General features: G+C 48.7%; 1 long non-coding RNA gene across 1 annotated transcript; it reads left to right on the top strand.

The window, feature by feature from the left end:
* Positions 1-241: 241 nt before the first annotated feature.
* On the top strand, positions 242-7,602 carry LOC148006039 (uncharacterized). The gene is made up of 3 exons (XR_015621115.1): positions 242-469; positions 5,798-5,927; positions 6,726-7,602. It is a non-coding gene; the product is annotated as an uncharacterized LOC148006039 (long non-coding RNA).
* Positions 7,603-8,870: the final 1,268 nt, after the last annotated feature.

Raw genomic sequence — 8,870 nt, forward strand, 5'->3', positions numbered from 1 at the left:
GAGGGTCATTACCTCTCATGGAGCTGTTGTATCATTTAGGACCTTGTGTGCTGGTGCCTGACCTGGTAGTGAGAAGCCAGTCTCTGGGCAGACTAGCAATGCCCCGACTTCTTATTTGCATAGATGCATACCATTGCACAAATTTGCTCCCGTGGGGAGGACTGGAATGGCTCTAGCGTTCCTGGGGACATTGATCTCCTGGGATTCTTCACCCTCACAGTTGCACAATGCCATGGGCTCAGGAGCACACACTCACACAGAGAGGCCAGCTGAAGCACACAGGCCCTCTCGGGCGTGCACGCTCGCGCATCCTCGTGCTCACACCTGAACACACCGCCGCACCTCTGCTCCTCCCTCTGCTTGGCCACACCCTCACCCCAAGACCTGGCTGAAGCCTGGAGAGGTGTAGGAGGCATGGAGCACAGCCTCCACAGGCTGCAGTAGACAGCCAATGATCCACAACTTTTAGGTAAGCTGAGTGCTGTGCAGGTGGGGACACACATGGCTGTGTCTTGTTGCTTTATCTGAAGGAACTTGCTCCAAAGAAAAGTTCTGGAAGGAAGGGGAGGCTTTCAGAGGAGTTGTGAGACTGTTCGGAGAGCTTATTGATTGGCACCTCTGTCCACCAATCAGCCTCCAGATCTGGGCATGGACCAGAAGGAAGAGCATCAATTTCATAGCTTCCTACCTCCCTGGCTGCCACCAAATACAAGGCTTCCACAGTGGCTCAGCCAGCCTACCTTAGGACCTCTCTAGCATGGGGTGCTCTGGGTGGGCTCAGCTAACTTCTACACTGGGCCCCTGGACCACAAAAAGATGACGTCTGTGATGCCCAGTTGTGAGGCCTAGAGAGCAAGGAGAAGAGTTCTCATCCCTTTCTCTGTTTCTCCTCATCTGTCTGGAATCTCTGCTCCCCAACCCAGAACCTACAGCAGTGAGGAGAGCAGGTGACTTTTCCCTATTCCAGGACAAACTGAACCTGGAGAATCTGCCCTCTCAGCATTCAGCGAGCACTGCCCTGTGGCCTCCAGGTCTGAAGGGGAAGGAGTGTGCAGGTCACATCGGCCTGGTGACTCCTCCAGGACACAAACCTCTCTCCTCTCTATCTGTGTGTTGGTGGCTGGGCGCCCACTCCCTTCCAGAAGGGATGCATCTGAGAGTTCTCTGAGGTACTAGGACTAGGCCGAGGGGAAGCAGGGCCTCGAGGGGAAGAGAGGGGATGGACTTCTTTCTGACTTCTCACAGGGGAAGAGCCTATCTGGAACCAGGGTAAGCAGTAAGCTTTTACTGAGCTCCTCCCCATGCATACATTAGAAGGCAAACTCTTGGGCAGACAAGATGGTTCCTTAGGTAAAGGTGCTTGTGGCCGAGTTTGCTATCCGGTACCCACATAGTGCAAGGAGAGAACTGACTCCTACGAGCTGTCCTCTGATCGCTGTCAGTACGTGCACTGAGCCACGAAATAAATAAGTGCAAAATGCAAGCTCCACAAGGGCAGAGGATTTTCTGTCTGGTTCACGGCCGTACCCAAATAGACACATTGAAAGTGGGGCATAGTGGCACACACCTTTAATCCCAGCACTTGGGATGCAGAGTAGGCAGGCCTTTGTGAGTTCGAGGTCATCCTGCTCTACATTCTACATGATCTTCCCAGACTTAGAGAAGTTAAGTGACTTATGCAAGGGAGCTATGTGCTCTGTAGAGCTATTTGTTCTTCTACTGTGCTTCTGAGCAGGTCAAGATGACCATATTCTCTCTCTCTCTCTCTCTCTCTCTCTCTCTCTCTCTCTCTCTCTCTCTGTGTGTGTGTGTGTGTGTGTGTGTGTGTGTGTGTGTGTAGGGGGGCATGTTTAATACCTTGCATGAAGCATCACCCAAAGGCTCATGCTCACACAGTCTGTTGTGTTCTTGTGACTCAGTGTTACCCATGAGAGCTCTGAGCTCTCACGTTCACCCTCCGTGTGCAAATCTGCCTCTCCGTCAGACCCAGAATTTATTATCCTGACAGTCTCAAAGATGGACTGGACATGGGATCCAGGGTCTAGGTTACATTTTGGGCTACCCAGTGCCCTAGTTGGAGCTTTCTGTATTTCTTAGGCTGGTACTCAGGAACATAAGTGTGCATTTGTGTGTGTGTGTGTGTGTGTGTTTGCATGTTCACACTCATGCCTCGTATGGACATGTATGCACATATCTTAGCTAGTGTACATGTTGAATGCATGAGTGTTTGTGTGTGATACACAGTTGCTGTTGCTTCTGTGACCCTGATCTGCCTCTTCACTCACAAGCCAGGGCCCTCGTGAGACTGGGCAAAGTATCTGGAAGAGGTCAGCTTTCAGTGTGGTATGGGGGTTGGGAGGGGCAGTTGAGTGAGCCCAGGGGTGGATGGGAGCTAAGTGTTTCTTAGAGGTCAGTCAGAAAATTTAACCCAGGAGGGATACAGCATACTTAGGATTAAATGAGAAGACAGATTCCTTCAGAAAGCACGCATACACACACTGATGAGGCAAGCTCGCACACTGGCGCACGTGCGCGCACACACACACACACACACACACACACACACACACACACACACACACAAGCATACATATCAACACAGACTCTCTTATGGATAGCAGTAAACACAAACTCATGCGTGAGAACACTGTCGAGTCTCCTCCTAGGAGCCTGATCTGCCCCACCTCCTCAGTCCATCCTGACCCTCCCCCACACCCCTGTCTTTGAACCTGAGCGCCCTTCCTGAACTGCACTAGAAGACTGACCTCAACGGGCACAGGGTTTGCTTCCTTGGGTTGGGGGTGGGGATCATCCTTGCTGGTCCCTTCCCCAGAGTCAAGGGCTAGAAGCACCTGAACCTCATTAACTAGCAGCCAGCCCCTGGGTAACTCATCTGGGGCAGGCTGGCAAAGAGGAGGGGCTGGAATGAAAGCTCAGGGACTCTGATTCAGCCACCCCAGGTCAGACCGGCTCTAGCTGCTGTCTGTCTCCGGAAGACTCATGGCACCTGTGTCTCACTTGTCCCCTGGCCTACATGCAACCCATGCCTTCTACAGTGAGGGTGATAGGCTTCTCACAGAGATCCATCCATGCAACATCACCACTGCTGGATTGGAAACCCCACAGGCTACCGAGGACCTCATAAGCACCCTGGTTTCCTGGCAATGTCTATTGCTGCACACCTCGTCAACTCCTCCCTCTTCTCGCCGTCCTTCTCCCTTCTCCTCTTGCTCCTCCCCTTTCTCACCCAAAGCCTTCTCCTACTTTTTCTCTTCTTTCTAAATCAGCAGTTCTCAACCTCCCTAACGCTGTGACCCCTTAATACGATTCCTCGTGTTGTGGTGACAATACCACATAAAACCCAACCATAGGGGTTGGGGATTTAGCTCAGTGGTTAGAGCGCTTGCCTAGGAAGCGCAAGGCCCTGGGTTCGGTCCCCAACTCCGAAAAAAAGAACCAAAAAAAAAAACAAAAAAAAAAACCCAACCATAAAATTATTTTTGTTGCTACTTTGTAACTGTAATTTCACTACTGTTATGAATCCTAATATAAGTAGCTGATATGCAGGCCACCAAAGGGGTGGCAACCCACAGGTTGAGAACGGCTGTTCTAGAGTCTCTAATGATGACTTGCTATGGTCCAAAGACCTTTCACTGCTCTTGCCTCCAACATGAGCTTTCCCTCTCATCTGCTCTGGGCCCTTGTGTTATCTCATCTCAGCTGACAGTCACTTCCCTGCAAGTGTTGGTAACCTGTCCACCTCAGCTCAGGTTCTTACTACAGACTTATAAGCTCTCATTCTTCTCAAATGCAGCATCCTTTAGCCATAGTTCTGGCATCAACTGCTTGCCTCTCTTCCCTGGGGACCACCAGGGCAGAAACCAATTCTGTCAATAGGGTTTTTTGTTTTTGTTTTTGTTTTTTTCTTTTTGCTTGTTTGTTCATTCATTTGTATTTGGTGTGTGTGTGTGTGTGTGTGTGTGTGTGTGTGTGTGTGCCAGCCAGAAGAAGGTGACTACATTTAGTATCTTCTTCTTCCATTGCCCTCCATCTTTTGAGGGGATATAGGGGGATTAATACAGGGTTTCTCTCTGTAGCCCTGGCTGTCCTAGAACACTCTGTAGGCTAGGCTGGCCTCAAACTCAGAGTCAGGAATTCAAGGCCATTCTCTGATACATAGCAGGCTTAAGCTAGCCTGGGTACCTAAGACTTTGTTAAAAACAAAAAACAAAAACCACCAAATGCTTAATTAAAAATGAAGAAGAGGCTAGGCAGTGGTGACACATACCTTTAACCCCAGCACTTGGGAGGCAGAGGCAGGCAGATCTCTGTGAGTTCGAAGTCAGTCTGGTCTACAGAGTGAGTTCCAGGACAGCCAGGGCTACACGGAGAAACCCTGTCATAAAAAAACAAAAACAAAACAAAACAAAACAAAACAAAACAAAACAAAATGAGGAGGTCGAAGAACAAGAGGAGGAAAAGGAGAGTGGATGAAGAGGGCGGGTGAGGAGCGGCCGTCACCGCCACCCTTCAGATTACTTGTAATGCTGGACATGATGTATGGGGCTGCATTTGTATTTTTAAGCACTAGAAGAAGCAAAAGGCACGTGCAGAATCAGTATAGATGGAAGCTTTTCCGAGTATTTTCCATCTCTGACTTGTTTAATCCATGAACGCTCAGAATTCTTGACTACAGGGGCCACAGCATAACACCCACTTAAGAAACGTGAACTGGAAGGGGTTGGGGATTTAGCTCAGTGGTAGAGCGCTTGCCTAGGAAGCGCAAGGCCCTGGGTTCGATCCCCAGCTCCGAAAAAAAAAAGAACCAAAAAACAAAACAAAAAAAAAAAAAAGAAACGTGAACTGGAGAAATGACTGAATGAAACACGGTCAGACAAACAGTAGAAGTGAACCAATGAAGGACAACTTTGGCCCTCGCTCCTCACAGTCACACTGAGTTGAGAGGGGTTGGTGGCTGAAGCTGAGAACCAGAAACGAATTTGGATTTTTTTATATTGTTTTGTTTTTTGTTCATTCGTTTGTTTGTTTGTTTGTTTGTTTTGAGACAACCATGAAGCCCAGGCTGGTGTCTAACTTTTCTTGCGTGGACAAGGATGACCTCAAATTCATGTTTCTCTCTACCTCTCAGATGCTGGGTGACAGGAGTGCATCACCACACTTGGCCCAATGCTGAGTTTGAAGCCCTGTGTTGCAGTGTAGCCCTGGGAAAGTCAGTTTGACTTAAATTAAGGTCTGGTTCTCTTCTCTGGGAGATGACCAAGAGCTGATGGTCACCTCCTGTACCCACAGCCTTGGTGTCCTAGTCGTGAATCTTACAGATGAAAACACTTGGTCCTTAGTTTCTGAGAGAAGCAAAGATTCAGTGGGGAAGCTGAACTGTCTTCATTTTGCAGAATGGAGTCTGGCTCTCTGGCTTGGCTGTCAGCTCCTCCAAACCCCTCCTCCCCAGGTGCAGTCAGCACTCCAACCCCCTGCCTTTCCAGGTGTGGTCAGCTCCTCCAGGCCCCGCCTCCCCAGGTGCAGTCAGCACCTCCAAGCCCCGCCTCCCCAGGTGCAGTCAGCACCTCCAAGCCCCGCCTTCCCAGGTGTGGTCAGCTTCTCTAGGCCCCGCCTTCCCAGGTGTAGTGAGCAACTCTAAGCTCCGCCCTATTCCTTGCTTTATCCTCCCAATGCCATGCAATTCACTGTCTTTTTCTCTTCTCTGTCTTCTGTGTCTGTCCCTGTGTGTCTCTAACTCTGTGTCCCTCTCTCTCTCTCTCTCTCTCTATTTCCCAAGACACTAGAAAAAGAACACTTCAACCACGGTGGTGAGGCCAACCCAGTGAGAAAGAGTTACAGACAGAACTTTCCTGCGCAGCCAGATTGAGGAAACACTGGATTCAGAACTGGATAAGATGGCTCAGCAGGTAACTTGCTGGGCAAGCCTGCTGATTGGAGTTCAAAACTCTGATCCCACATGAAACTAGGAGAGAGCTAACTCTACAGTTATTTTCTGACCTTGTGGCACCTTCGTGCACACACATACACAATAATATAAATCAAATTAACTTAGTTTAAGAAGGAAGAAGAGGGGTGGGGATTTAGCTCAGTGGTAGAGCACTTGCCTAGCAAGCGCAAGGCCCTGGGTTTGGTCCCCAGCTCCGGAAAAAAAAAAAAAAAAAAAAAGGAAGGAAGGTAGAAGAGAGCAAACATACGAAGACCATTATCTGTTGTGTGACCCTAAAGAAAATTAATTGAAAAGCTACGTGTGCTCGGGCCCCTGTCAGGGATCCCCAGGACAGCAACAATCTGATTTGGCTGCTGCTGCTCCGAGACTCACGGTTACCCAGGGCAATGGATACATACGCAAACACTTTGTGTGCCAAATAATGCGGTCTGAAGGTGCACAGAAAATGACAGACAGGGGGAGACAGTAGAAATGAATACAACCAACAATTAACATCCTTTCCCTCGAATACCGGTACTCAGCTTAGGTCAGGGAGGAACCACACAGAGCCCAGTAGGTCAATTACAAAATCCACAGGGAAGAATAGATGACTGGGTAGCATCAATGCGTTCGCTCTATAACGGGAGACGTGCAAATTAAAGCCAGGACCACAGCTCTGCCGATCTAGTGAGCAAAGTCTTTTTTTCTTTAATGAGAATACCCCTTGTGGCTAATACTGAGAAAAGGGCACCCTTGCCTCTCCTCTTTGTCCATCCAGCTATCCTGACCAGACTGCGTGGCATACCTCCTACTGTTCTCAGATCTGAGAGAATCCAGGAGCCTTAAAAATGTGGCCACAGTGCAAGAAGTCCCCAGAGCCTGGAATGGGTGACCATGCCACTTTCAGGGAAGCTGCTGGACCAATCCTCTGGGTCTCCTCGTCTGCATACGGAGAATAATATCAAGGCCACAGTGTCTGCGTGGATGGAAGGGGGAGGGCGGGTGTGAAAGGCCAGGACTGAAGCAGGTGCCACACGGAACAGCTTGTTCTGAATAACCATGTTTTCTGGACATTGTTTCTCTCAGGAGGGAAGCCACTGGCTCCTCTAGCAATGGACAGCCTGGCAATAAATGTCAACACGGTCACCATCCAGGGTTCTCTGAGTCCTGTAAGTTTCTAGTGAGTCCCACAAACCTCTTCTCATGTCTTCCTCTTTATGACAAATGCTGCAATCTCGAGGAAATAGCTAGAAGACAGTATTTTGGTTGTACATTTATGGGGTACAGAGAATCATTAGAGCCCCACCCAGAGAATCCATTAGGACAGCAAACCAAGGATCTGAACTGGCATCACTGAACACTCATAAAATAGCGTTCGAGACAGACTGCTGCATGGGACAATTGCTGTCAAGAAGCCTAAGAGGGATGGTTCTCCCACAGCAGGGGGCTACAGGGAATTCTACCCTTCCCGTGTGTTTGCTAAAGACTCATAAATTGCTCTCATAATTAGAAACTAGTTACATATAATTACATAATTGTATAGGATGTATAGTCATATGTAATTAATGTTATGAAATATAATTAACCACTAATTATATATTGCCAGAGGGGAGTTACCAGGCAAGAGACTTTTTAAAAAGTTATTGAGATCATAATATATTGTATGTGTTCTATTTGTATGTATATGTACCAAATAACCACACTGTATCCTGTAAATGTACAACCAAAATATTGTTGTCTAGCTATTTCCTCGAGATTGCAGCATTTGTCGTAAAGAGGGAGACACAGGAAGAGGTTCGTGGGACTCATTAGAAACTTACAGGACTCAGAGGCCCAGAACTGCCCCACCCAGGCTCTCTAGCAGTAAACCACTGCTGAGGGAGAGGACCCTCTTTAGCGGATGTGCCTACAAGCTACACAGACAGCTTCAGGGACACAGCTGCCTCAGTCACCTGTGCTCATGTAAGTGACCTCAATACGCTCACTGGTGCACCATGCTGGAGTTGGATGGTAAATCTCTATGAGTTTGAGGCCTGTCCTATATATCAAGTTAAAAAAGGGACACCTCAGAAAATTAACTCAACAAATAATAATAAAGTTATGCATACATATGTGTACATGACATATGTACATGACATAGCTCATCTATGTGATATATGCACATGTATGTACAGGTTGCCCATACCCATGTGCATGTGGAGGATGTCAGATGTCCTGCTCTATCTGTCCCTGACTCTCTCCCTTGAGACAGAGTCTCCCATTGAATCTGGACCTCGCCCCCTTTCAGCAGACCGGTGCCAGCAAACACCAGGTAAAGCCTCCAGTCTCCACCCTCACAGAGCCAGGGTTAATGGTACAAAGGCATGCCCAGCTCTTTATGTGGCCGCTGGGGTCCCCATGCATGCACAACAAGTGTCCTTATCCACTGAGCCATCTTTCCAGTCTTAACATCACTTCTTAGGACACTTGAAAAGCTATTGTAACGAGTGACCAAGGCCTGTCAAGGAAAACTGGGTTCTTAAAACCACGAGCCGTGTCTTACTCTCTCCGTTCTCCTGGCCACACTGCTGGAGCCTGATCAATCATAGCGATTGATCAGAGAGGAAACTATGTCTATGCGTGCTTTGCACTCTCTGTGTCCCCTCTAAAGCAATGCCCCACACCAGGCTGATCCTGCTTTCCCAGAAGTATGCATAGAACTAAAGGTCTGACTGCTGCGAAGATCAGAACCACCCTGGAACTGGGCATGGCGGCTCACACCTTTAATCCCAGCACTCAAGAGGCAGGGGCAGGCAGATCTCTGTGCGTCTGGGACCACATAGTGAGTGTGCTAATGTGTCTGGAGGAGACCAGATGCATGCTGAAGCTCTAGAGAGAGTAGACTGAGAATGTGCTCCACCACTCTGAGGGCACGTGTGCCCAG

Source organism: Rattus norvegicus, chromosome 5 (assembly GCF_021556685.1).
Source record: "Rattus norvegicus strain SHRSP/BbbUtx chromosome 5, alternate assembly SHRSP_T2T, whole genome shotgun sequence".
Lineage (NCBI taxonomy): Eukaryota > Metazoa > Chordata > Mammalia > Rodentia > Muridae > Rattus > Rattus norvegicus.